The sequence below is a fragment of the Scyliorhinus torazame genome, chromosome 19 (genome assembly GCF_047496885.1).
Source record: "Scyliorhinus torazame isolate Kashiwa2021f chromosome 19, sScyTor2.1, whole genome shotgun sequence".
Classification (NCBI taxonomy): Eukaryota; Metazoa; Chordata; class Chondrichthyes; order Carcharhiniformes; family Scyliorhinidae; genus Scyliorhinus; species Scyliorhinus torazame.
This window is the reverse complement of record NC_092725.1, coordinates 8,814,939-8,838,139: the sequence shown is the minus strand read 5'-3', so window position 1 is coordinate 8,838,139 and position 23,201 is coordinate 8,814,939. Positions and strand designations below refer to the sequence as shown.

At 64.1% G+C, this 23,201-nt stretch overlaps 1 long non-coding RNA gene across 1 annotated transcript in view; it reads left to right on the top strand.

Moving 5' to 3' along the window:
• Positions 1-549: 549 nt before the first annotated feature.
• LOC140395853 (uncharacterized) overlaps positions 550-23,201 on the top strand; it is a 40,594-nt gene continuing 17,942 nt past the window's right edge. Inside the window, exon 1 of the long non-coding RNA XR_011936335.1 lies at positions 550-693. This is a non-coding gene — a long non-coding RNA (uncharacterized lncRNA). The remainder of the gene's footprint in view (positions 694-23,201) is intronic.

The following is a 23,201-nucleotide window of genomic DNA, read 5'->3' as shown; positions in this document are numbered from 1 at the left end:
GTCCATTCCCCGGAGAGAGGGGGGGGGCGGATCAGTTGGTTCGCCAGACGCTGGGGCCGCACTGGGCTGGTTCCCCCCCCCGCGGCTGGCAGTGGTACAGACTCTGGGGCGTTCCCCCCCCCCACCCCGGCTGTAATGGTGCAGCCCGCGCAGGCGCAGTGCGCTTCCTGTCAGCGGCCGGATTCAGCAGCGGCGGCGGCGGACGGACAGACAGAGCGAGAGCCCCCCGGCCCAGAGACCCCGCCCCCGGCCCAGAGACCCGCCCCCCGGCCCAGAGACCCGCCCCCGGCCCAGAGACCCGCCCCCGGCCCAGAGACCCCGCCCCCGGCCCAGAGACCCGCCCCCGGCCCAGAGACCCGCCCCCGGCCCAGAGACCCGCCCCCCGGCCCACAGACCCGCCCCCGGCCCAGAGACCCGCCCCCGGCCCACAGACCCGCCCCCGGCCCAGAGACCCGCCCCCCGGCCCAGAGACCCGCCCCCGGCCCAGAGACCCGCCCCCGGCCCAGAGACCCGCCCCTGGCCCAGAGACCCGCCCCCCGGCCCAGAGACCCGCCCCCGGCCCAGAGACCCCGCCCCCGGCCCACAGACCCGCCCCCGGCCCACAGACCCGAGCCCGGAAAGCCCCAGCCCCGCCCCCGGTTGCTGGCCCCGCCGCCATGGTGAGCGTCTTTCTTTTCGTGCCTAACCTGATTGGTGAGTGTTGTTGGGGGAAGGGCCAATGTGGGGAGGGGCTCTGTTGTGGTGGGATGGGCTCTGGGGAACAGGGCGGGGTCTCTGAGGGGGTGGGAGGGGCTCTGGGGAACAGGGCGGGGTCTCTGAGGGGGTGGGAGGGGCTCTGGGGAACAGGGCGGGGTCTCTGAGGGGGTGGGAGGAGCTCTGGGGAACAGGGCGGTGTATCTGAGGGAGTGGGAGGGGCTCTGGGGAACAGGGCGGGGTCTCTGAGGGGGTGGGAGGAGCTCTGGGGAACAGGGCGGGGTCTCTGAGGGAGTGGGAGGGGCTCTGGGGAACAGGGCGGGGTCTCTGAGGGGGTGGGAGGGGCTCTGGGGAACAGGGCGGGGTCTTTGAGGGGGTGGCAGGGGCTCTGGGGCACAGGGCAGGGTCTCTGAGGGAGTGGGAGGGGCTCTGGGGAACAGGGTGGGGTCTCTGAGGGGGTGGGAGGGGCTCTGGGGAACAGGGCAGGGTCTCTGAGGGGGTGGGAGGGGCTCTGGGGCACAGGGCAGGGTCTCTGAGGGAGTGGGAGGGGCTCTGGGGAACAGGGCGGGGTCACTGAGGGGATGGGAGGGGCTCTGGGGAACTGGGCGGGGTCTCTGAGGGAGTGGGAGGGGCTCTGGGGCACAGGGCGGGGTCTCTGAGGGAGTGGGAGGGGCTCTGGGGAACAGGGCGGGGTCTCTGAGGGGGTGGGAGGAGCTCTGGGGCACAGGGCGGGGTCTCTGAGGGAGTGGGAGGGGCTCTGGGGCACAGGGCAGGGTCTCTGAGGGAGTGGGAGGGGCTCTGGGGAACAGGGCGGGGTCTCTGAGGGGGTGGGAGGAGCTCTGGGGAACAGGGCGGGGTCTCTGAGGGAGTGGGAGGGGCTCTGGGGAACAGGGCGGGGTCTCTGAGGGGGTGGGAGGGGCTCTGGGGAACAGGGCAGGGTCTCTGAGGGAGTGGGAGGGGCTCTGGGGCACAGGGCGGTGTCTCTGAGGGAGTGGGAGGGGCTCTGGGGAACAGGGCGGGGTCTCTGAGGGGGTCGGAGGAGCTCTGGGGAACAGGGCGGGGTCTCTGAGGGAGTGGGAGGGGCTCTGGGGAACAGGGTGGGGTCTCTGAGGGGGTGGGAGGGGCTCTGGGGAACAGGGCGGGGTCTTTGAGGGGGTGGCAGGGGCTCTGGGGCACAGGGCAGGGTCTCTGAGGGAGTGGGAGGGGCTCTGGGGAACAGGGCGGGGTCTCTGAGGGGGTGGGAGGGGCTCTAGGGAACAGGGCGGGGTCTCTGAGGGAGTGGGAGGGGCTCTGGGGAACAGGGCGGGGTCTCTGAGGGGGTGGGAGGGGCTCTGGGGCACAGGGCGGGGTCTCTGAGGGAGTGGGAGGGGCTCTGGGGCACAGGGCGGGGTCTCTGAGGGAGTGGGAGGGGCTCTGGGGCACAGGGCGGGGTCTCTGAGGGGGTGGGAGGGGCTCTGGGGAATAGGGCGGGGTCTCTGAGGGAGTGGGAGGGGCTCTGGGGAACAGGGCGGGGTCTCTGAGGGGGTGGGAGGGGCTCTGGGGCACAGGGCGGGGTCTCTGAGGGAGTGGGAGGGGCTCTGGGGCACAGGGCGGGGTCTCTGAGGGGGTGGGAGGGGCTCTGGGGAATAGGGCGGGGTCTCTGAGGGAGTGGGAGGGGCTCTGGGGAACAGGGCGGGGTCTCTGAGGGGGTGGGCGGGGCTCTGGGGCACAGGGCGGGGTCTCTGAGGGAGTGGGAGGGGCTCTGGGGAACAGGGCGGGGTCTCTGAGGGGGTGGGAGGGGCTCTGGGGAACAGGGCGGGGTCTCTGAGGGGGTGGGAGGGGCTCTGGGGAACAGGGCGGGGTCTCTGAGGGGGTGGGAGGAGCTCTGGGGAACAGGGCGGTGTATCTGAGGGAGTGGGAGGGGCTCTGGGGAACAGGGCGGGGTCTCTGAGGGGGTGGGAGGAGCTCTGGGGAACAGGGCGGGGTCTCTGAGGGAGTGGGAGGGGCTCTGGGGAACAGGGCGGGGTCTCTGAGGGGGTGGGAGGGGCTCTGGGGAACAGGGCGGGGTCTTTGAGGGGGTGGCAGGGGCTCTGGGGCACAGGGCGGGGTCTCTGAGGGAGTGGGAGGGGCTCTGGGGAACAGGGCGGGGTCTCTGAGGGGGTGGGAGGGGCTCTGGGGAACAGGGCAGGGTCTCTGAGGGGGTGGGAGGGGCTCTGGGGCACAGGGCAGGGTCTCTGAGGGAGTGGGAGGGGCTCTGGGGAACAGGGCGGGGTCTCTGAGGGGATGGGAGGGGCTCTGGGGAACTGGGCGGGGTCTCTGAGGGAGTGGGAGGGGCTCTGGGGCACAGGGCGGGGTCTCTGAGGGAGTGGGAGGGGCTCTGGGGAACAGGGCGGGGTCTCTGAGGGGGTGGGAGGAGCTCTGGGGCACAGGGCGGGGTCTCTGAGGGAGTGGGAGGGGCTCTGGGGCACAGGGCAGGGTCTCTGAGGGAGTGGGAGGGGCTCTGGGGAACAGGGCGGGGTCTCTGAGGGGGTGGGAGGAGCTCTGGGGAACAGGGCGGGGTCTCTGAGGGAGTGGGAGGGGCTCTGGGGAACAGGGCGGGGTCTCTGAGGGGGTGGGAGGGGCTCTGGGGAACAGGGCAGGGTCTCTGAGGGAGTGGGAGGGGCTCTGGGGCACAGGGCGGTGTCTCTGAGGGAGTGGGAGGGGCTCTGGGGAACAGGGCGGGGTCTCTGAGGGGGTCGGAGGAGCTCTGGGGAACAGGGCGGGGTCTCTGAGGGAGTGGGAGGGGCTCTGGGGAACAGGGTGGGGTCTCTGAGGGGGTGGGAGGGGCTCTGGGGAACAGGGCGGGGTCTTTGAGGGGGTGGCAGGGGCTCTGGGGCACAGGGCAGGGTCTCTGAGGGAGTGGGAGGGGCTCTGGGGAACAGGGCGGGGTCTCTGAGGGGGTGGGAGGGGCTCTAGGGAACAGGGCGGGGTCTCTGAGGGAGTGGGAGGGGCTCTGGGGAACAGGGCGGGGTCTCTGAGGGGGTGGGAGGGGCTCTGGGGCACAGGGCGGGGTCTCTGAGGGAGTGGGAGGGGCTCTGGGGCACAGGGCGGGGTCTCTGAGGGAGTGGGAGGGGCTCTGGGGCACAGGGCGGGGTCTCTGAGGGGGTGGGAGGGGCTCTGGGGAATAGGGCGGGGTCTCTGAGGGAGTGGGAGGGGCTCTGGGGAACAGGGCGGGGTCTCTGAGGGGGTGGGAGGGGCTCTGGGGCACAGGGCGGGGTCTCTGAGGGAGTGGGAGGGGCTCTGGGGCACAGGGCGGGGTCTCTGAGGGGGTGGGAGGGGCTCTGGGGAATAGGGCGGGGTCTCTGAGGGAGTGGGAGGGGCTCTGGGGAACAGGGCGGGGTCTCTGAGGGGGTGGGCGGGGCTCTGGGGCACAGGGCGGGGTCTCTGAGGGAGTGGGAGGGGCTCTGGGGAACAGGGCGGGGTCTCTGAGGGGGTGAGAGGGGCTCCGGGAAACAGGCTGGGGTCTCTGAGGGGGTGAGAGGGGCTCTGGGGAACAGGGCGGGGTCTCTGAGGGGGTGGGAGGGGCCCTGGGGAACAGGGCGGGGTCTCTGAGGGTGTGGGAGGGGCTCCGGGGAACAGGCCGGGGTCTCTGAGGGGGTGGGAGGGGCTCTGGGGAACAGGGCGGGGTCTCTGAGGGGGTGGGAGGGGCCCTGGGGAACAGGGCGGGGTCTCTGAGGGGGTGAGAGGGGCCCTGGGGAACATGGCGGGGTCTCTGAGGGGGTGGGAGGGGCTCTGGGGAACAGGGCGGGGTCTCTGAGGGGGTGGGAGGGGCTCTGGGGAACAGGGCGGGGTCTCTGAGGGGGTGGGAGGGGCTCTGGGGCACAGGGCAGGGTCTCTGAGGGGGTGGGAGGGGCTCTGGGGAACAGGGCGGGGTCTCTGAGGGGGTGGGAGGGGCTCTGGGGAACAGGGCGGGGTCTCTGAGGGGGTGGGAGGGGCTCTGGGGCACAGGGCGGGGTCTCTGAGACGGTGGGAGGGGCCCTGGGGAACAGGGCGGGGTCTCTGAGGGGGTGGGAGGGGCTCTGGGGCACAGGGCGGGGTCTCTGAGGGGGTGGGAGGGGCTCTGGGGAACAGGGCGGGGTCTCTGAGGGGGTGGGAGGGGCCCTGGGGCACAGGGCGGGGTCTCTGAGGGGGTAGGAGGGGCTCTGGGGAACAGGGCGGGGTCTCTGGGGGAGTGGGAGGGGCTCTGGGGCACAGGGCGGGGTCTCTGAGGGAGTGGGAGGGGCTCTGGGGCACAGGGCGGGGTCTCTGAGGGGGTGGGAGGGGCTCTGGGGAATAGGGCGGGGTCTCTGAGGGAGTGGGAGGGGCTCTGGGGCACAGGGCGGGGTCTCTGAGGGAGTGGGAGGGGCTCTGGGGAACAGGGCGGGGTCTCTGAGGGGGTGGGAGGGGCTCTGGGGCAAAGGGCGGGGTCTCAGACGGTGGGAGGGGCTTTGGGGAACAGGGCGGGGTCTCTGAGGGGGTGGGAGGGGCTCTGGGGAACAGGGCGGGGTCTCTGAGGGGGTGGGAGGGGCCCTGGGGAACAGGGCGGGGTCTCTGAGGGAGTGGGAGGGGCCCTGGGGCACAGGGCGGGGTCTCTGAGGGGGTGGGAGGGGCTCTGGGGAACAGGGCGGGGTCTCTGAGGGGGTGGGAGGGGCTCTGGGGAACAGGCCGGGGTCTCTGAGGGAGTGGGAGGGGCTCCGGGGAACAGGCCGGGGTCTCTGAGGGGGTGGGAGGGGCTCTGGGGAACAGGGCGGGGTCTCTGAGGGGGTGGGAGGGGCTCTGGGGAACAGGGCGGGGTCTCTGAGGGGGTGGGAGGGGCTCTGGGGCACAGGGCGGGGTCTCTGAGGGGGTGGGAGGGGCTCTGGGGAACAGTGCGGGGTCTCTGAGGGGGTGGGAGGGGCTCTGGGGCACAGGGCGGGGTCTCTGAGGGGGTGGGAGGGGCTCTGGGGAACAGGGCGCGGTCTCTGAGGGGGTGGGAGGGGCCCTGGGGCACAGGGCGGGGTCTCTGAGGGGGTAGGAGGGGCTCTGGGGAACAGGGCGGGGTCTCTGAGGGGGTGGGAGGGGCTCTGGGGACCAGGGCGGGGTCTATGAGATGGTGGGAGGGGCTCTGTGGAACAGGGCGGGGTCTCTGAGGGAGTGGGAGGGGCTCTGGGGAACAGGGCGGGGTCTCTGAGGGGTGGGAGGGGCTCTGGGGAACAGGGCGGGGTCTCAGACGGTGGGAGGGGCTCCGGGGAACAGGGCGCGGTCTCTGAGGGAGTGGGAGGGGCTCCGGGGAACAGGCCGGGGTCTCTGAGGGGGTGGGAGGGGCTCTGGGGATCAGGGCGGGGTCTCTGAGATGGTGGGAGGGGCTCTTGGGAACAGGGCGGGGTCTCTGAGGGGGTGGGAGGGGCTGTGGGGAACAGGGCGGGGTCTCTGAGGGGGTGGGAGGGGCTCTGGGGAACAGGGCGGGGTCTCTGAGATGGTGGGAGGGGCTCTTGGGAACAGGGCGGGGTCTCTGAGGGGGTGGGAGGGGCTGTGGGGAACAGGGCGGGGTCCCAGAGGGGGTGGGGAGGGTCCTGGGGGTGGGGAGGGGGCAGGGGCAGGGGGTCCCGGGGGGGAGGCGAGGGTCCGGGGGGGGGGGGATGGACCCGGGGGGGGGGGGGGAAGGTGCCGGGGGGCTGACGAGAGTCCCGGGTGGGGGGGGGGTCCCTGGTAGGGGTGGGTGGGGAGGCTCCCCGGGGTGGGTTGGGGAGGCTCCCGGGGGGGCGGGGGAGGGTGCCGGGGGGGGGGGGGTGAGGGTGCCGGGGGCGGGGGGGAGGGTCCTGGGGGTGGGGAGAGGCAGGAGCGGGGAGGGACCCGGGGGGTGATGAGGGTCCCAGGGGGGTGGGGAGTATCCCGCGGGGGGGGGGGGCAGGAGCGGAGGGTCCCGGGGGGTGGGGAGTGTCCCGGGGGGCGGGGTGGGGAGGGTCCTTGGGGGGATGGGGAGGGTCCCAGGGTGGGGGGTCTTGGGGGTGGGGCAGGAGCAGGGGATCCCGGGGGTGGGGTGGATCCCGGCGGTGGGGAGGGTCCATGTGGGGAGGATCCCGGGGGTGGTGGGGAGGGTCCCGGGGGGGGGGGGCGGAGAGGGTCATGGGGGGGTTGAGGAGGGTGGCGGAGGGTCCCGGGGGTGGGGAGGTTCCTGGGGGAGGGGCGTAGAGGGGAGGGTCTGTTCCACTTGTACAAAACACTAGCTCAGCCCCTAACCGAGTATTGTGTCCAGTTGTGGGAGAGATGTGGGACAGCTGGACGTGGTGGGGGGCTGTGCGTCCGGTCGGAGTGGGGGGAGGGAGACAGGCCCTCAGTTAGAGTGGGGGGGGGGGAGAATGGCCAGCTGATGTTCTGTTTGTCTCTCTCGCTCTGTCTGACTATTCCATTCACTCTCTCTCTCACACTCTCTCGCGCTCACTCTATCTCTCTCGCTCACTCTCTCACTCACTCTCTCTTGCTCACTCTCTCGCGCTCACTCTCTCTCTCTCGCTCACTATCTCTCGCGCTCACTCTCTCTCTCGCTCACTCTCTCGCTCACTCTCGCTCACTCTCGCTCACTCTTTCTCGCTCACTCTCTCTTGCTCACTCTCTCTCCCTCGCTCACTCTCTCGCTCACACTCTCGCTCACACTCTCTCGCTCACTCTCTCTCGCTCGCTCACTCTCTCGCTCACTCTCTCTCGCTCACTCTCTCTCGCTCACTCTCTCTTGCTCACTCTCTCTCTCGCTCACTCTCTCGCTCACTCTCGCTCACTCTCGCTCACTCTCTCTCGCTCGCTCTCTCTCGCTCTCTCTCTCTCGCTCACTCTCTCTTGCTCACTCTCTCGCACTCACTCTCTCGCGCTCGCTCTCTCTCGCGCCCACTCTCTCGCTCACTCTCTCTCGCACTCACTCGCACTCATTCTCTCTCTCGCGCTCGCTCTCTCTCTCACGCTCACTCTCTCGCGCTCACTCTCTCGCGCTCACTCTCGCGCTCACTCTCGCGCTCACTCTCACGCTCACTCTCGCGCTCACTCTCGCGCTCACTCTCTCTCGCTCACTCACTCACTCGCTCACTCTCTCGCTCTCACTCTCTCTCGCACTCACTCTCTCTCGCGCTCGCTCTCTCTCGCGCTCGCTCTCTCTCGCGCTCACTCTCTCGCTCACTCTCTCTCGCACTCTCGCACTCATTCTCTTTCTCGCGCTCACTCTCTTGCTCACTCTCTCTCGCGCTCGCTGTCTCTCACGCTCACTCTCTCGCGCGCTCACTCTCTCGCGCTCACGCTCACTCTCTCGCTCACTCTCGCGCTCTCTCTCGCTCACTCTCGCGCTCACTCTCTCGCGCTCACTCTCACGCTCACTCTCTGGCGCTCACTCTCTCGCGCTCACTCTCTCTCACACTCACTCTCGCTCACTCTCTCGCGCTCTCTCTCTCGCGCTCACTCTCTCTCGTGCTCACTCTCTCGCTCACACTCTCGCGCTCATTCTCTCTCGTGCTCATTCGCTCGCGCTCACTCTCGCGCTCACTCTCTTGCGCTCACTCTCTCGCGCTCACTCTCTCTCGCGCTCACTCTCTCTCGCGCTCACTCTCTCTCGCGCTCACTCACTCTCGCGCTCACTCTCTCTCACGCTCACTCTCTCGCGCTCACTCTCTCGCGCTCACTCTCTCGTGCTCACTCTCTCGCGCTCACTCTCTCGTGCTCACTCTCGCGCTCACTCTCTCACTCACTCTCTCGCGCTCACTCTCTCGCGCTCACTCTCTCGCGCTCACTCTCTCCCGCTCACCCTCTCCCGCTCACTTTCTCTCGCTCACTCTCTCTCTCGCGCTCACTCTCTCTCGTGCTCACTCTCTCGCTCACTCTCTCTCGCGCTCATTCTCTCTCGCGCTCACTCTCTCGCGCTCACTCTCTCGCGCTCACTCTCTCTCACACTCACTCTCTCTCGCACTCACTCTCTCTCGTGCTCACTCTCTCTCGCGCTCACTCTCTCGCTCACTCTCTCGCTCACGCTCACTCTCTCTCGCGCTCACTCTCTCGCGCTCACTCTCTCGCGCTCACTCTCTCTCACACTCACTCTCTCTCGCACTCACTCTCTCTCGTGCTCACTCTCTCTCGCGCTCACTCTCTCGCTCACTCTCTCGCTCACTCTCTCGCTCACTCTCTCTCTCGCTCACTCTCTCTCGCTCGCTCACTCTCGCTCACTCTCGCTCGCTCTCTCTCGCTCTCTCTCGCTCACTCTCGCGCTCACTCTCTCATGCTCACTCTCTCTCGCTCACTCTCTCGCTCACTCTCTCGCGTTCGCTCTCTCGCGCTCACTCTCGCGCTCACTCTCGCGCTCACTCTCTCTCGCGCTCGCTCTCTCGCGCTCGCTCTCTCGCGCTCGCTCTCTCGCGCTCGCTCAGTCTCTCGCGCTCAGTCTCTCGCGCTCAGTCTCTCGCGCTCACTCTCTCTCGCTTGCTCTCTCTCGCTCACTTTCTCTCGCGCTCACTCTCTCGCGCTCACTCTCACTCACTCTCTCGCGCAATCACTCTCTCTCGCTCACTCTCTCGCGCTCACTCTCTGTCGCTCACTCTCTCGCATTCGCTCTCTCGCGCTCACTCTCTCGCTCACTCGCTCGCTCTCTCGCGCTCACTCTCTCGGGCTCACTCTCTCTCGCACTCACTCTCGCGCTCACTCTCGCTCACTCTCTCGTGCTCACTCTCTCGCGCTCACTCTCTCTCGCTCCCCCTCTCTCGCGCGCTCTCTTTCGTGCGCTCTCTCGTGCTCACTCTCTCGTGCGCTCTCTCTCGTGCTCACTCTCTCGCGCTCACTCTCTCGCTCACTCTCTCGCGCTCACTCTCTCTCGCGCTCACTCTCTCTCACGCTCACTCTCTCTCGCGCTCACTCTCTCTCTCGCTCACTCTCTCTCGCTCACTCGTGCTCACTCTCTCTCTCGCTCACTCTCTCTCGCTCACTCTCTCTCTCGCTCTCTCTCACTCACTCTCTCTCTCGCTCACTCTCTCGTGCTCAATCTTTCTCGCTCACTCTCTTGCTCACTCTCTCGCTCACTCTCGCGCTCACTCTCTCGCGCTCACTCTCTCGCGCTCACTCTCTCGCGCTCACACTCTCGCGCTCACTCTCTCGCGCTCACTCTCTCGCACTCACTCTCTCTCGCGCTCACTCTCTTGCGCTCACTCTTGCGCTCACTCGCTCTCCCTCATTCTCGCTCTCCCTCGCTCACTCTCGCTCACTCTCTCATGCTCACTCTCTCGCGCTCACTCTCGCGCTCACTCTCGCGCTCACTCTCTCGCGCTCACATTCTCGCGCTCACTCTCTCTCGCGCTCACTCTCTCTCACGCTCACTCTCTAACGCTCACTCTCTCTCGCTCACTCTCTCTCGCGCTCGCTCTCTCTCGCGCTCGCTCTCTCGTGCTCGCTCAGTCTCTCACGCTCACTCTCTCTCGCTCACTCTCTCGCTCACTCTCTCGCTCACTCTCTCGCGCTCACTCTCTCGGGCTCACTCTCTCTCGCGCTCACTCTCGCTCACTCTCTCATGCTCACTCTCTCACACTCACTCTCGCGCTCACTCTCTCGCTCACTCTCTCGCTCACTCTCTCGCGCTCACTCTCTCTCGCGCTCACTCTCTCTCTTGCTCACTCTCTCTCTCGCTCACTCTCTAGCTCACTCTCTCGTGCTCTCTCTCGCTCACTCTCTCTCGCTCACTCTCGCGCTCACTCTCTCTCGCTCACTCTCTCTCGCGCTCACTCTCTCTCGCGCTCACTCTCTCTCAAGCTCACTCTCTTGCGCTCACTCGCTCTCGCTCATTCTCGCTCTCCCTCGCTCACTCTCGCTCACTCTCTCGTGCTCACTCTCTCGTGCTCACTCTCTCGCGCTCACTCTCGCGCTCACTCTCTCGCGCTCACTCCCTCGCGCTCACTCTCTCGCGCTCACAGTCTCGCGCTCACTCTCGCGCTCACTCTCTCGCGCTCACTCTCTCGCGCTCACACTCTCGCGCTCACTCTCTCGCGCTCACTCTTTCGCGCTCACTCTCACGCTCACTCTCTAACGCTCTCTCGCTCACTCTCTCTCGCGCTCGCTCTCTCGTGCTCGCTCAGTCTCTCACGCTCACTCTCGCTCACTCTCTCGCTCACTCTCTCGCTCACTCTCTCTCGCTCACTCTCTCGCGCTCACTCTCTCAGGCTCACTCTCTCTCGCGCTCACTCTCGCTCACTCTCTCATGCTCACTCTCTCGCACTCACTCTCGCGCTCACTCTCTCGCTCAAACTCTCGCGCTCACTCTCTCTCGCGCTCACTCTCTCTCGCGCTCACTCTCTCTCGCGCTCACTCTCTCTCGCTCACTCTCTCTCTCGCTCACTCTCTGGCTCACTCTCTCGTGCTCTCTCTCGCTCACTCTCTCTCGCTCACTCTCGCGCTCACTCTCTCTCTCGCTCACTCTCTCTCGCGCTCACTCTCTCTCGCGCTCACTCTCTCTCTCGCTCACTCTCTCTCGCGCTCACTCTCTCTCTCGCTCACTCTCTCTCTCGCTCACTCTCTAGCTCACTCTCTCGTGCTCTCTCTCGCTCACTCTCTCTCGCTCACTCTCGCGCTCACTCTCTCTCTCTCTCACTCTCTCTCGCGCTCACTCTCTCTCGCTCACTCTCTCTCACGCTCACTCTCTCTCGCGCTCACTCTCTCTCAAGCTCACTCTCTTGCGCTCACTCTTGCGCTCACTCGCTCTCGCTCATTCTCGCTCTCCTCGCTCACTCTCGCTCACTCTCGTGCTCACTCACTCGCGCTCACTCTCGCGCTCACTCTCTCGCGCTCACTCTCTCGCGCTCACTCTCTCGCGCTCACTCTCTCGCGCTCACTCTCGCGCTCACTCTCTCGCGCTCACTCTCTCGCGCTCACTCTCTCTCTCGCTCACTCTCTCTCGCGCTCACACTCTCTCGCGCTCACTCTCTCGCGCTCACTCTCTCGCGCTCACTCGCTCTCGCTCATTCTCGCTCTCCCTCGCTCACTCTCGCTCACTCTCTCGTGCTCACTCTCTCGTGCTCACTCTCTCGCGCTCACTCTCGCGCTCACTCTCTCGCGCTCACTCTCTCGCGCTCACTCTCTCGTGCTCACTCTCTCTCGCTCCCCCTCTCTCGTGCGCTCTCTCTCGTGCGCTCTCTCGTGCTCACTCTCTCGTGCGCTCTCTCTCGTGCTCACTCTCTCGCGCTCACTCTCTCGCTCACTCTCTCGCTCACTCTCTCGCGCTCACTCTCTCTCGCGCTCACTCTCTCTCACGCTCACTCTCTCTCGCGCTCACTCTCTCTCTCGCTCACTCTCTCTCGCTCACTCGCGCTCACTCTCTCTCTCGCTCACTCTCTCTCTCGCTCACTCTCTCATGCTCAATCTCTCTCGCTCACTCTCTCGCTCACTCTCTCGCTCACTCTCGCGCTCACTCTCTCGCGCTCACTCTCTCGCGCTCACTCTCTCGCGCTCACTCTCTCGCGCTCACTCTCTCGCGCTCACTCTCTCTCGCGCTCACTCTCTTGCGCTCACTCTTGCGCTCACTCGCTCTCGCTCATTCTCGCTCTTCCTCGCTCACTCTCGCTCACTCTCTCATGCTCACTCTCTCGCGCTCACTCTCACGCTCACTCTCCCGCGCTCACACTCTCGCGCTCCCTCTCGCGCTCACTCTCTCTCGTGCTCACTCTCTCTCACGCTCACTCTCTAACGCTCACTCTCTCTCGCTCACTCTCTCGCTCACTCTCTCGCGCTTACTTTCTCGGGCTCACTCTCTCTCGCGCTCACGCTCGCTCACTCTCATGCTCACTCTCTCACACTCACTCTCGCGCTCACTCTCTCGCTCACTCTCTCGCGCTCACTCTCTCTCGCGCTCACTCTCTCTCGCGCTCACTCTCTCTCGTGCTCACTCTCTCTCTCGCTCACTCTCTCTCACGCTCACTCTCTAGCTCACTCTCTCGTGCTCTCTCTCGCTCACTCTCTCTCGCTCACTCTCGCGCTCACTCTCTCGCGCTCACTCTCTCTCAAGCTCACTCTCTTGCGCTCACTCTTGCTCTCACTCGCTCTCGCTCATTCTCGCTCTCCCTCGCTCACTCTCGCTCACTCTCTCGTGCTCACTCTCTCGTGCTCACTCTCTCGCGCTCACTCTCGCGCTCACTCTCTCGCGCTCACTCTCTCGCGCTCACTCTCTCGCGCTCACAGTCTCGCGCTCACTCTCGCGCTCACTCTCTCGCGCTCACTCTCTCGCGCTCACACTCTCGCGCTCACTCTCTCGCGCTCACACTCTCGCGCTCACTCTCTCGCGCTCACACTCTCGCGCTCACTCTCTCGCGCTCACTCTTTCGCGCTCACTCTCTCTCACGCTCACTCTCTCTCGCGCTCGCTCTCTCGTGCTCGCTCAGTCTCTCACGCTCACTCTCTCGCGCTCACTCTCTCGCTCACTCTCTCGCTCACTCTCTCGCGCTCACTCTCTCGCACTCACTCTCGCGCTCACTCTCTCGCTCAATCTCTCGCGCTCACTCTCTCTCGCGCTCACTCTCTCTCGCGCTCACTCTCTCTCGCGCTCACTCTCTCTCGCGCTCACTCTCTCTCTCGCTCACTCTCTCTCTCGCTCACTCTCTAGCTCACTCTCTCGTGCTCTCTCTCGCTCACTCTCTCTCGCTCACTCTCGCGCTCACTCTCTCTCGCTCACTCTCTCTCGCGCTCACTCTCTCTCGCGCTCACTCTCTCTCGCGCTCACTCTCTCTCGCGCTCACTCTCTCTCTCGCTCACTCTCTCGCGCTCACTCTCTCTCTCGCTCACTCTCTCTCTCGCTCACTCTCTAGCTCATTCTCTCGTGCTCTCTCTCGCTCACTCTCTCTCGCTCACTCTCGCGCTCACTCTCTCGCTCACTCTCTCGCGCTCACTCTCTCGGGCTCACTCTCTCTCGCGCTCACTCTCGCTCACTCTCTCTCGCTCACTCTCTCGCACTCACTCTCGCGCTCACTCTCTCGCTCAATCTCTCGCGCTCACTCTCTCTCGCGCTCACTCTCGCGCTCACTCTCTCTCGCGCTCACTCTCTCTCGCTCACTCTCTCGCTCACTCTCTAGCTCACTCTCTCGTGCTCTCTCTCGCTCACTCTCTCTCGCTCACTCTCGCGCTCACTCTCTCTCTCGCTCACTCTCTCTCGCGCTCACTCTCTCTCGCGCTCACTCTCTCTCGCGCTCACTCTCTCTCTCGCTCACTCTCTCTCGCGCTCACTCTCTCTCTCGCTCACTCTCTCTCTCGCTCACTCTCTAGCTCACTCTCTCGTGCTCTCTCTCGCTCACTCTCTCTCGCTCACTCTCGCGCTCACTCTCTCTCTCTCTCGCGCTCACTCTCTCTCTCGCTCACTCTCTCTCGCGCTCACTCTCTCTCGCGCTCACTCTCTCTCGCGCTCACTCTCTCTCAAGCTCACTCTTTTGCGCTCACTCTTGCGCTCACTCGCTCTCGCTCATTCTCGCTCTCCTCGCTCACTCTCGCTCACTCTCTCGTGCTCACTCTCTCGTGCTCACTCTCTCGCGCTCACTCTCGCGCTCACTCTCTCGCGCTCACTCTCTCGCGCTCACTCTCTCGCGCTCACTCTCTCGCGCTCACTCTCTCGCGCTCACTCTCTCGCGCTCACTCTCGCGCTCACTCTCTCGCGCTCACTCTCTCTCTCGCTCACTCTCTCTCGCGCTCACTCTCTCTCACGCTCACTCTCTCTTGCGCTCACTCTTGCGCTCACTTGCTCTCGCTCATTCTTGCTCTCCCTCGCTCACTCTCGCTCACTCTCTTGTGCTCACTCTCTCGTGCTCACTCTCTCGCGCTCACTCTCGCGCTCACTCTCTCGCGCTCACTCTCTCGCGCTCACTCTCTCGTGCTCACTCTCTCGCGCTCACAGTCTCGCGCTCACTCTCGCGCTCACTCTCTCGCGCTCACTCTCTCACTCTCTCGCGCTCACTCTCTCGCGCTCACACTCTCGCGCTCACTCTCTCGCGCTCACTCTTTCGCGCTCACTCTCTCTCACGCTCACTCTCTAACGCTCTCTCGCTCACTCTCTTTCGCGCTCGCTCTCTCGTGCTCGCTCAGTCTCTCACGCTCACTCTCTCTCGCTCACTCTCTCGCTCACTCTCTCGCTCACTCTCTCTCGCGCTCACTCTCGCTCACTCTCTCATGCTCACTCTCTCGCACTCACTCTCGCGCTCTCTCTCGCGCTCACTCTCTCTCGCGCTCACTCTCTCTCTCGCTCACTCTCTCTCTCGCTCACTCTCTAGCTCACTCTCTCGTGCTCTCTCTCGCTCACTCTCTCTCGCTCACTCTCGTGCTCACTCTCTCTCTCTCACTCACTCTCGCGCTCACTCTCTCTCTCGCTCACTCTCGCGCTCACACTCTCGCGCTCACTCTCGCGCTCACTCTCTCTCGCGCTCACTCTCTCTCACGCTCACTCTCTAACGCTCACTATCTCTCGCTCACTCTCTCTCGCGCTCGCTCTCTCGTGCTCGCTCAGTCTCTCACGCTCACTCTCTCTCGCTCACTCTCTCGCTCACTCTCTCGCGCTCACTCTCTCGGGCTCACTCTCTCTCGCGCTCACTCTCGCTCACTCTCTCATGCTCACTCTCTCACACTCACTCTCGCGCTCACTCTCTCGCTCACTCTCTCGCGCTCACTCTCTCTCGCGCTCACTCTCTCTCGCGCTCACTCTCTCTCTCGCTCACTCTCTCTCTCGCTCACTCTCTAGCTCACTCTCTCGTGCTCTCTCTCGCTCACTCTCTCTCGCTCACTCTCGCGCTCACTCTCTCGCGCTCACTCTCTCTCTCGCTCACTCTCTCTCGCGCTCACTCTCTCTCGCGCTCACTCTCTCTCAAGCTCACTCTCTTGCGCTCACTCTTGCGCTCACTCGCTCTCGCTCATTCTCGCTCTCCCTCGCTCACTCTCGCTCACTCTCTCGTGCTCACTCTCTCGTGCTCACTCTCTCGCGCTCACTCTCGCGCTCACTCTCTCGCGCTCACTCCCTCGCGCTCACTCTCTCGCGCTCACAGTCTCGCGCTCACAGTCTCGCGCTCACTCTCGCGCTCACTCTCTCGCGCTCACTCTCTCGCGCTCACTCTCTCGCGCTCACACTCTCGCGCTCACTCTTTCGCGCTCACTCTCACGCTCACTCTCTAACGCTCTCTCGCTCACTCTCTCTCGCGCTCGCTCTCTCGTGCTCGCTCAGTCTCTCACGCTCACTCTCGCTCACTCTCTCGCTCACTCTCTCGCTTACTCTCTCGCGCTCACTCTCTCAGGCTCACTCTCTCTCGCGCTCACTCTCGCTCACTCTCTCATGCTCACTCTCTCGCACTCACTCTCGCGCTCACTCTCTCGCTCAATCTCTCGCGCTCACTCTCTCGCGCTCACTCTCTCTCGCGCTCACTCTCTCTCGCGCTCACTCTCTCTCTCTCGCTCACTCTCTCTCTCGCTCACTCTCTAGCTCACTCTCTCGTGCTCTCTCTCGCTCACTCTCGCTCACTCTCGCGCTCACTCTCTCTCTCGCTCACTCTCGCTCACTCTCGCTCTCTCTCTCTCGCTCTCTCTCGCTCACTCTCGCGCTCACTCTCTCATGCTCACTCTCTCTCGCTCACTCTCTCGCTCACTCTCGCTCACTCTCTCGCGTTCGCTCTCTCGCGCTCACTCTCGCGCTCACTCTCTCTCGCGCTCACTCTCGCGCTCACTCTCTCTCGCGCTCGCTCTCTCGCGCTCGCTCTCTCGCGCTCGCTCTCTCGCGCTCGCTCAGTCTCTCGCGCTCGCTCAGTCTCTCGCGCTCAGTCTCTCACGCTCAGTCTCTCGCGCTCACTCTCTCTCGCTTGCTCTCTCTCGCTCACTTTCTCTCGCGTTCACTCTCTCGCGCTCACTCTCACTCACTCTCTCGCGCTATCACTCTCTCTCGCTCACTCTCTCGCGCTCACTCTCTGTCGCTCACTCTCTCGCATTCGCTCTCTCGCGCTCACTCTCTCGCTCACTCGCTCGCTCTCTCGCTCGCTCTCTCGCGCTCACTCTCTCGGGCTCACTCTCTCTCGCGCTCACTCTCGCGCTCACTCTCGCTCACTCTCTCGGGCTCACTCTCTCGCGCTCACTCTCTCTCGCTCCCCCTCTCTCGCGCGCTCTCTCTCGTGCGCTCTCTCGTGCTCACTCTCTCGTGCGCTCTCTCTCGTGCTCACTCTCTCGCGCTCACTCTCTCGCTCACTCTCTCGCGCTCACTCTCTCTCGCGCTCACTCTCTCTCACGCTCACTCTCTCTCGCGCTCACTCTCTCTCTCGCTCACTCTCTCTCGCTCACTCGTGCTCACTCTCTCTCTCGCTCACTCTCTCTCGCTCACTCTCTCGCTCTCTCTCACTTACTCTCTCTCTCGCTCACTCTCTCGTGCTCAATCTCTCTCGCTCACTCTCTTGCTCACTCTCTCGCTCACTCTCGCGCTCACTCTCTCGCGCTCACTCTCTCGCGCTCACTCTCTCGCGCTCACACTCTCGCGCTCACTCTCTCGCGCTCACTCTCTCGCGCTCACTCTCTCTCGCACTCACTCTCTTGCGCTCACTCTTGCGCTCACTCGCTCTCGCTCATTCTCGCTCTCCCTCGCTCACTCTCGCTCACTCTCTCATGCTCACTCTCTCGCGCTCACTCTCGCGCTCACTCTCTCGCGCTCACACTCTCGCGCTCACTCTCGCGCTCACTCTCTCTCGCGCTCACTCTCTCTCACGCTCACTCTCTAACGCTCACTCTCTCTCGCTCACTCTCTCTCGCGCTCGCTCTCTCGTGCTCGCTCAGTCTCTCACGCTCACTCTCTCTCGCTCACTCTCTCGCTCACTCTCTCGCTCACTCTCGCGCTCACTCTCTCGGGCTCACTCTCTCTCGCGCTCACTCTCGCTCACTCTCTCATGCTCACTCTCTCACACTCACTCTCGCGCTCACTCTCTCTCGCGCTCACTCTCTCTCTTGCTCACTCTCTCTCTCGCTCACTCTCTAGCTCACTCTCTCGTGCTCTCTCTCCCTCACTCTCTCTCGCTCACTCTCGCGCTCACTCTCTCGCGCTCACTCTCTCTCTCGCTCACTCTCTCTCGCGCTCACTCTCTCTCGCGCTCACTCTCTCTCAAGCTCACTCTCTTGCGCTCACTCTTGCGCTCACTCGCTCTCGCTCATTCTCGCTCTCCCTCGCTCACTCTCGCTCACTCTCTCGTGCTCACTCTCTCGTGCTCACTCTCTCGCGCTCACTCTCGCGCTCACTCTCTCGCGCTCACTCCCTCGCGCTCACTCTCTCGCGCTCACAGTCTCGCGCTCACTCTCGCGCTCACTCTCTCGCGCTCACTCTCTCGCGCTCACTCTCTCGCGCTCACACTCTCGCGCTCACTCTCTCGCGCTCACTCTTTCGCGCTCACTCTCACGCTCACTCTCTAACGCTCTCTCGCTCACTCTCTCGCGCTCGCTCTCTCGTGCTCGCTCAGTCTCTCACGCTCACTCTCGCTCACTCTCTCGCTCACTCTCTCGCTCACTCTCTCTCGCTCACTCTCTCGCGCTCACTCTCTCAGGCTCACTCTCTCTCGCGCTCACTCTCGCTCACTCTCTCATGCTCACTCTCTCGCACTCACTCTCGCGCTCACTCTCTCGCTCAAACTCTCGCGCTCACTCTCTCTCGCGCTCACTCTCTCTCGCGCTCACTCTCTCTCGCGCTCACTCTCTCTCTCTCGCTCACTCTCTCTCTCGCTCACTCTCTAGCTCACTCTCTCGTGCTCTCTCTCGCTCACTCTCTCTCGCTCACTCTCGCGCTCACTCTCTCTCTCGCTCACTCTCTCTCGCGCTCACTCTCTCTCGCGCTCACTCTCTCTCGCGCTCACTCTCTCTCTCGCTCACTCTCTCTCGCGCTCACTCTCTCTCTCGCTCACTCTCTCTCTCGCTCACTCTCTAGCTCACTCTCTCGTGCTCTCTCTCGCTCACTCTCTCTCGCTCACTCTCGCGCTCACTCTCTCTCTCTCTCACTCTCTCTCGCGCTCACTCTCTCGCTCACTCTCTCTCACGCTCACTCTCTCTCGCGCTCACTCTCTCTCAAGCTCACTCTCTTGCGCTCACTCTTGCGCTCACTCGCTCTCGCTCATTCTTGCTCTCCTCGCTCACTCTCGCTCACTCTCTCGTGCTCACTCTCTCGCGCTCACTCTCGCGCTCACTCTCTCGCGCTCACTCTCTCGCGCTCACTCTCTCGCGCTCACTCTCTCGCGCTCACTCTCGCGCTCACTCTCTCGCGCTCACTCTCTCGCGCTCACTCTCTCGCGCTCACTCTCTCTCTCGCTCACTCTCTCTCGCGCTCACACTCTCTCGCGCTCACACTCTCTCGCGCTCACTCTCTCGCGCTCACTCGCTCTCGCTCATTCTCGCTCTCCCTCGCTCACTCTCTCGTGCTCACTCTCTCGTGCTCACTCTCTCGCGCTCACTCTCGCGCTCACTCTCTCGCGCTCACTCTCTCGCGCTCACTCTCTCGTGCTCACTCTCTCTCGCTCCCCCTCTCTCGTGCGCTCTCTCTCGTGCGCTCTCTCGTGCTCACTCTCTCGTGCGCTCTCTCTCGCGCTCACTCTCTCGCTCACTCTCTCGCTCACTCTCTCGCGCTCACTCTCTCTCGCGCTCACTCTCTCTCACGCTCACTCTCTCTCGCGCTCACTCTCTCTCGCTCACTCTCTCTCGCTCACTCGCGCTCACTCTCTCTCTCGCTCACTCTCTCTCTCGCTCACTCTCTCATGCTCAATCTCTCTCGCTCACTCTCTCGCTCACTCTCTCGCTCACTCTCTCGCTCACTCTCTCGCGCTCACTCTCTCGCGCTCACTCTCTCGCGCTCACTCTCTCGCGCTCACTCTCTCGCGCTCACTCTCTCGCGCTCACTCTCTCTCGCGCTCACTCTCTCTCGCGCTCACTCTCTCTCGCGCTCACACTCTCTCGCGCTCACACTCTCTCGCGCTCACTCTCTCGCGCTCACTCGCTCTCGCTCATTCTCGCTCTCCCTCGCTCACTCTCTCGTGCTCACTCTCTCGTGCTCACTCTCTCGCGCTCACTCTCTCGCTCACTCTCTCGCTCACTCTCTCGCGCTCACTCTCTCTCGCGCTCACTCTCTCACGCTCACTCTCTCTCGCGCTCACTCTCTCTCGCTCACTCTCTCTCGCTCACTCGCGCTCACTCTCTCTCTCGCTCACTCTCTCTCTCGCTCACTCTCTCATGCTCAATCTCTCTCGCTCACTCTCTCGCTCACTCTCTCGCTCACTCTCTCGCTCACTCTCTCGCGCTCACTCTCTCGCGCTCACTCTCTCGCGCTCACTCTCTCGCGCTCACTCTCTCGCGCTCACTCTCTCGCGCTCACTCTCTCGCGCTCACTCTCTCGCGCTCACTCTCTTGCGCTCACTCTTGCGCTCACTCGCTCTCGCTCATTCTCGCTCTTCCTCGCTCACTCTCGCTCACTCTCTCATGCTCACTCTCTCGCGCTCACTCTCACGCTCACTCTCTAACGCTCTCTCGCTCACTCTCTCTCGCGCTCGCTCTCTCGTGCTCGCTCAGTCTCTCACGCTCACTCTCCCTCACTCTCTCGCTCACTCTCTCGCTCACTCTCTCTCGCTCACTCTCTCGCGCTCACTCTCTCAGGCTCACTCTCTCTCGCGCTCACTCTCGCTCACTCTCTCATGCTCACTCTCTCGCACTCACTCTCGCGCTCACTCTCTCGCTCAAACTCTCGCGCTCACTCTCTCTCGCGCTCACTCTCTCTCGCGCTCACTCTCTCTCGCGCTCACTCTCTCTCTCTCGCTCACTCTCTCTCTCGCTCACTCTCTAGCTCACTCTCTCGTGCTCTCTCTCGCTCACTCTCTCTCGCTCACTCTCGCGCTCACTCTCTCTCTCGCTCACTCTCTCTCGCGCTCACTCTCTCTCGCGCTCACTCTCTCTCGCGCTCACTCTCTCTCTCGCTCACTCTCTCTCGCGCTCACTCTCTCTCTCGCTCACTCTCTCTCTCGCTCACTCTCTAGCTCACTCTCTCGTGCTCTCTCTCGCTCACTCTCTCTCGCTCACTCTCGCGCTCACTCTCTCTCTCTCGCGCTCACTCTCTCTCTCGCTCACTCTCTCTCACGCTCACTCTCTCTCGCGCTCACTCTCTCTCAAGCTCACTCTCTTGCGCTCACTCTTGCGCTCACTCGCTCTCGCTCATTCTCGCTCTCCTCGCTCACTCTCGCTCACTCTCTCGTGCTCACTCTCTCGCGCTCACTCTCGCGCTCACTCTCTCGCGCTCACTCTCTCGCGCTCACTCTCTCGCGCTCACTCTCTCGCGCTCACTCTCGCGCTCACTCTCTCGCGCTCACTCTCTCGCGCTCACTCTCTCGCGCTCACTCTCTCGCGGTCACTCTCTCTCTCGCTCACTCTCTCTCGCGCTCACACTCTCTCGCGCTCACTCTCTCGCGCTCACTCTCTCGCGCTCACTCGCTCTCGCTCATTCTCGCTCTCCCTCGCTCACTCTCGCTCACTCTCTCGTGCTCACTCTCTCGCGCTCACTCTCGCGCTCACTCTCTCGTGCTCACTCTCTCGCGCTCACTCTCTCGTGCTCACTCTCTCTCGCTCCCCCTCTCTCGTGCGCTCTCTCTCGTGCGCTCTCTCGTGCTCACTCTCTCGTGCGCTCTCTCTCGTGCTCACTCTCTCGCGCTCACTCTCTCGCTCACTCTCTCGCTCACTCTCTCGCGCTCACTCTCTCTCGCGCTCACTCTCTCTCACGCTCACTCTCTCTCGCGCTCACTCTCTCTCTCGCTCACTCTCTCTCGCTCACTCGCGCTCACTCTCTCTCTCGCTCACTCTCTCTCTCGCTCACTCTCTCATGCTCAATCTCTCTCGCTCACTCTCTCGCTCACTCTCTCGCTCACTCTCGCGCTCACTCTCTCGCGCTCACTCTCTCGCGCTCACTCTCTCGCGCTCACTCTCTCGCGCTCACTCTCTCGCGCTCACTCTCTCGCGCTCACTCTCTTGCGCTCACTCTTGCGCTCACTCGCTCTCGCTCATTCTCGCTCTTCCTCGCTCACTCTCGCTCACTCTCTCATGCTCACTCTCTCGCGCTCACTCTCACGCTCACTCTCCCGCGCTCACACTCTCGCGCTCCCTCTCGCGCTCACTCTCTCTCGTGCTCACTCTCTCTCACGCTCACTCTCTAACGCTCACTCTCTCTCGCTCACTCTCTCGCGCTTACTCTCTCGGGCTCACTCTCTCTCGCGCTCACGCTCGCTCACTCTCATGCTCACTCTCTCACACTCACTCTCGCGCTCACTCTCTCGCTCACTCTCTCGCGCTCACTCTCTCTCGCGCTCACTCTCGCGCTCACTCTCTCTCGCGCTCACTCTCTCTCTCGCTCACTCTCTCTCTCGCTCACTCTCTAGCTCACTCTCTCGTGCTCTCTCTCGCTCACTCTCTCTCGCTCACTCTCGCGCTCACTCTCTCGCGCTCACTCTCTCACTCACTCTCTCTCGCGCTCACTCTCTCTCAAGCTCACTCTCTTGCGCTCACTCTTGCTCTCACTCGCTCTCGCTCATTCTCGCTCTCCCTCGCTCACTCTCGCTCACTCTCTCGTGCTCACTCTCTCGTGCTCACTCTCTCGCGCTCACTCTCGCGCTCACTCTCTCGCGCTCACTCTCTCGCGCTCACAGTCTCGCGCTCACTCTCTCGCGCTCACTCTCTCGCGCTCACACTCTCGCGCTCACTCTCTCGCGCTCACTCTTTCGCGCTCACTCTTTCGCGCTCACTCTCTCTCACGCTCACTCTCTCTCGCGCTCGCTCTCTCGTGCTCGCTCAGTCTCTCACGCTCACTCTCGCTCACTCTCTCGCTCACTCTCTCGCTCACTCTCTCGCGCTCACTCTCTCGGGCTCACTCTCTCTCGCGCTCACTCTCGCTCACTCTCTCATGCTCACTCTCTCGCACTCACTCTCGCGCTCACTCTCTCGCTCAATCTCTCGCGCTCACTCTCTCTCGCGCTCACTCTCTCGCGCTCACTCTCTCTCGCGCTCACTCTCTCTCGCGCTCACTCTCTCTCTCGCTCACTCTCTCTCTCGCTCACTCTCTAGCTCACTCTCTCGTGCTCTCTCTCGCTCACTCTCTCTCGCTCACTCTCGCGCTCACTCTCTCTCGCTCACTCTCTCTCGCGCTCACTCTCTCTCGCGCTCACTCTCTCTCGCGCTCACTCTCTCTCTCTCTCACTCTCTCTCGCGCTCACTCTCTCTCTCGCTCACTCTCTCTCTCGCTCACTCTCTAGCTCACTCTCTCGTGCTCTCTCTCGCTCACTCTCTCTCGCTCACTCTCGCGCTCACTCTCTCGCTCACTCTCTCGCGCTCACTCTCTCGGGCTCACTCTCTCTCGCGCTCACTCTCGCTCACTCTCTCACGCTCACTCTCTCGCACTCACGCTCGCGCTCACTCTCTCGCTCAATCTCTCGCGCCCTCTCTCTCTCGCGCTCACTCTCTCTCGCGCTCACTCTCTCTCGCGCTCACTCTCTCTCGCGCTCACTCTCTCTCTC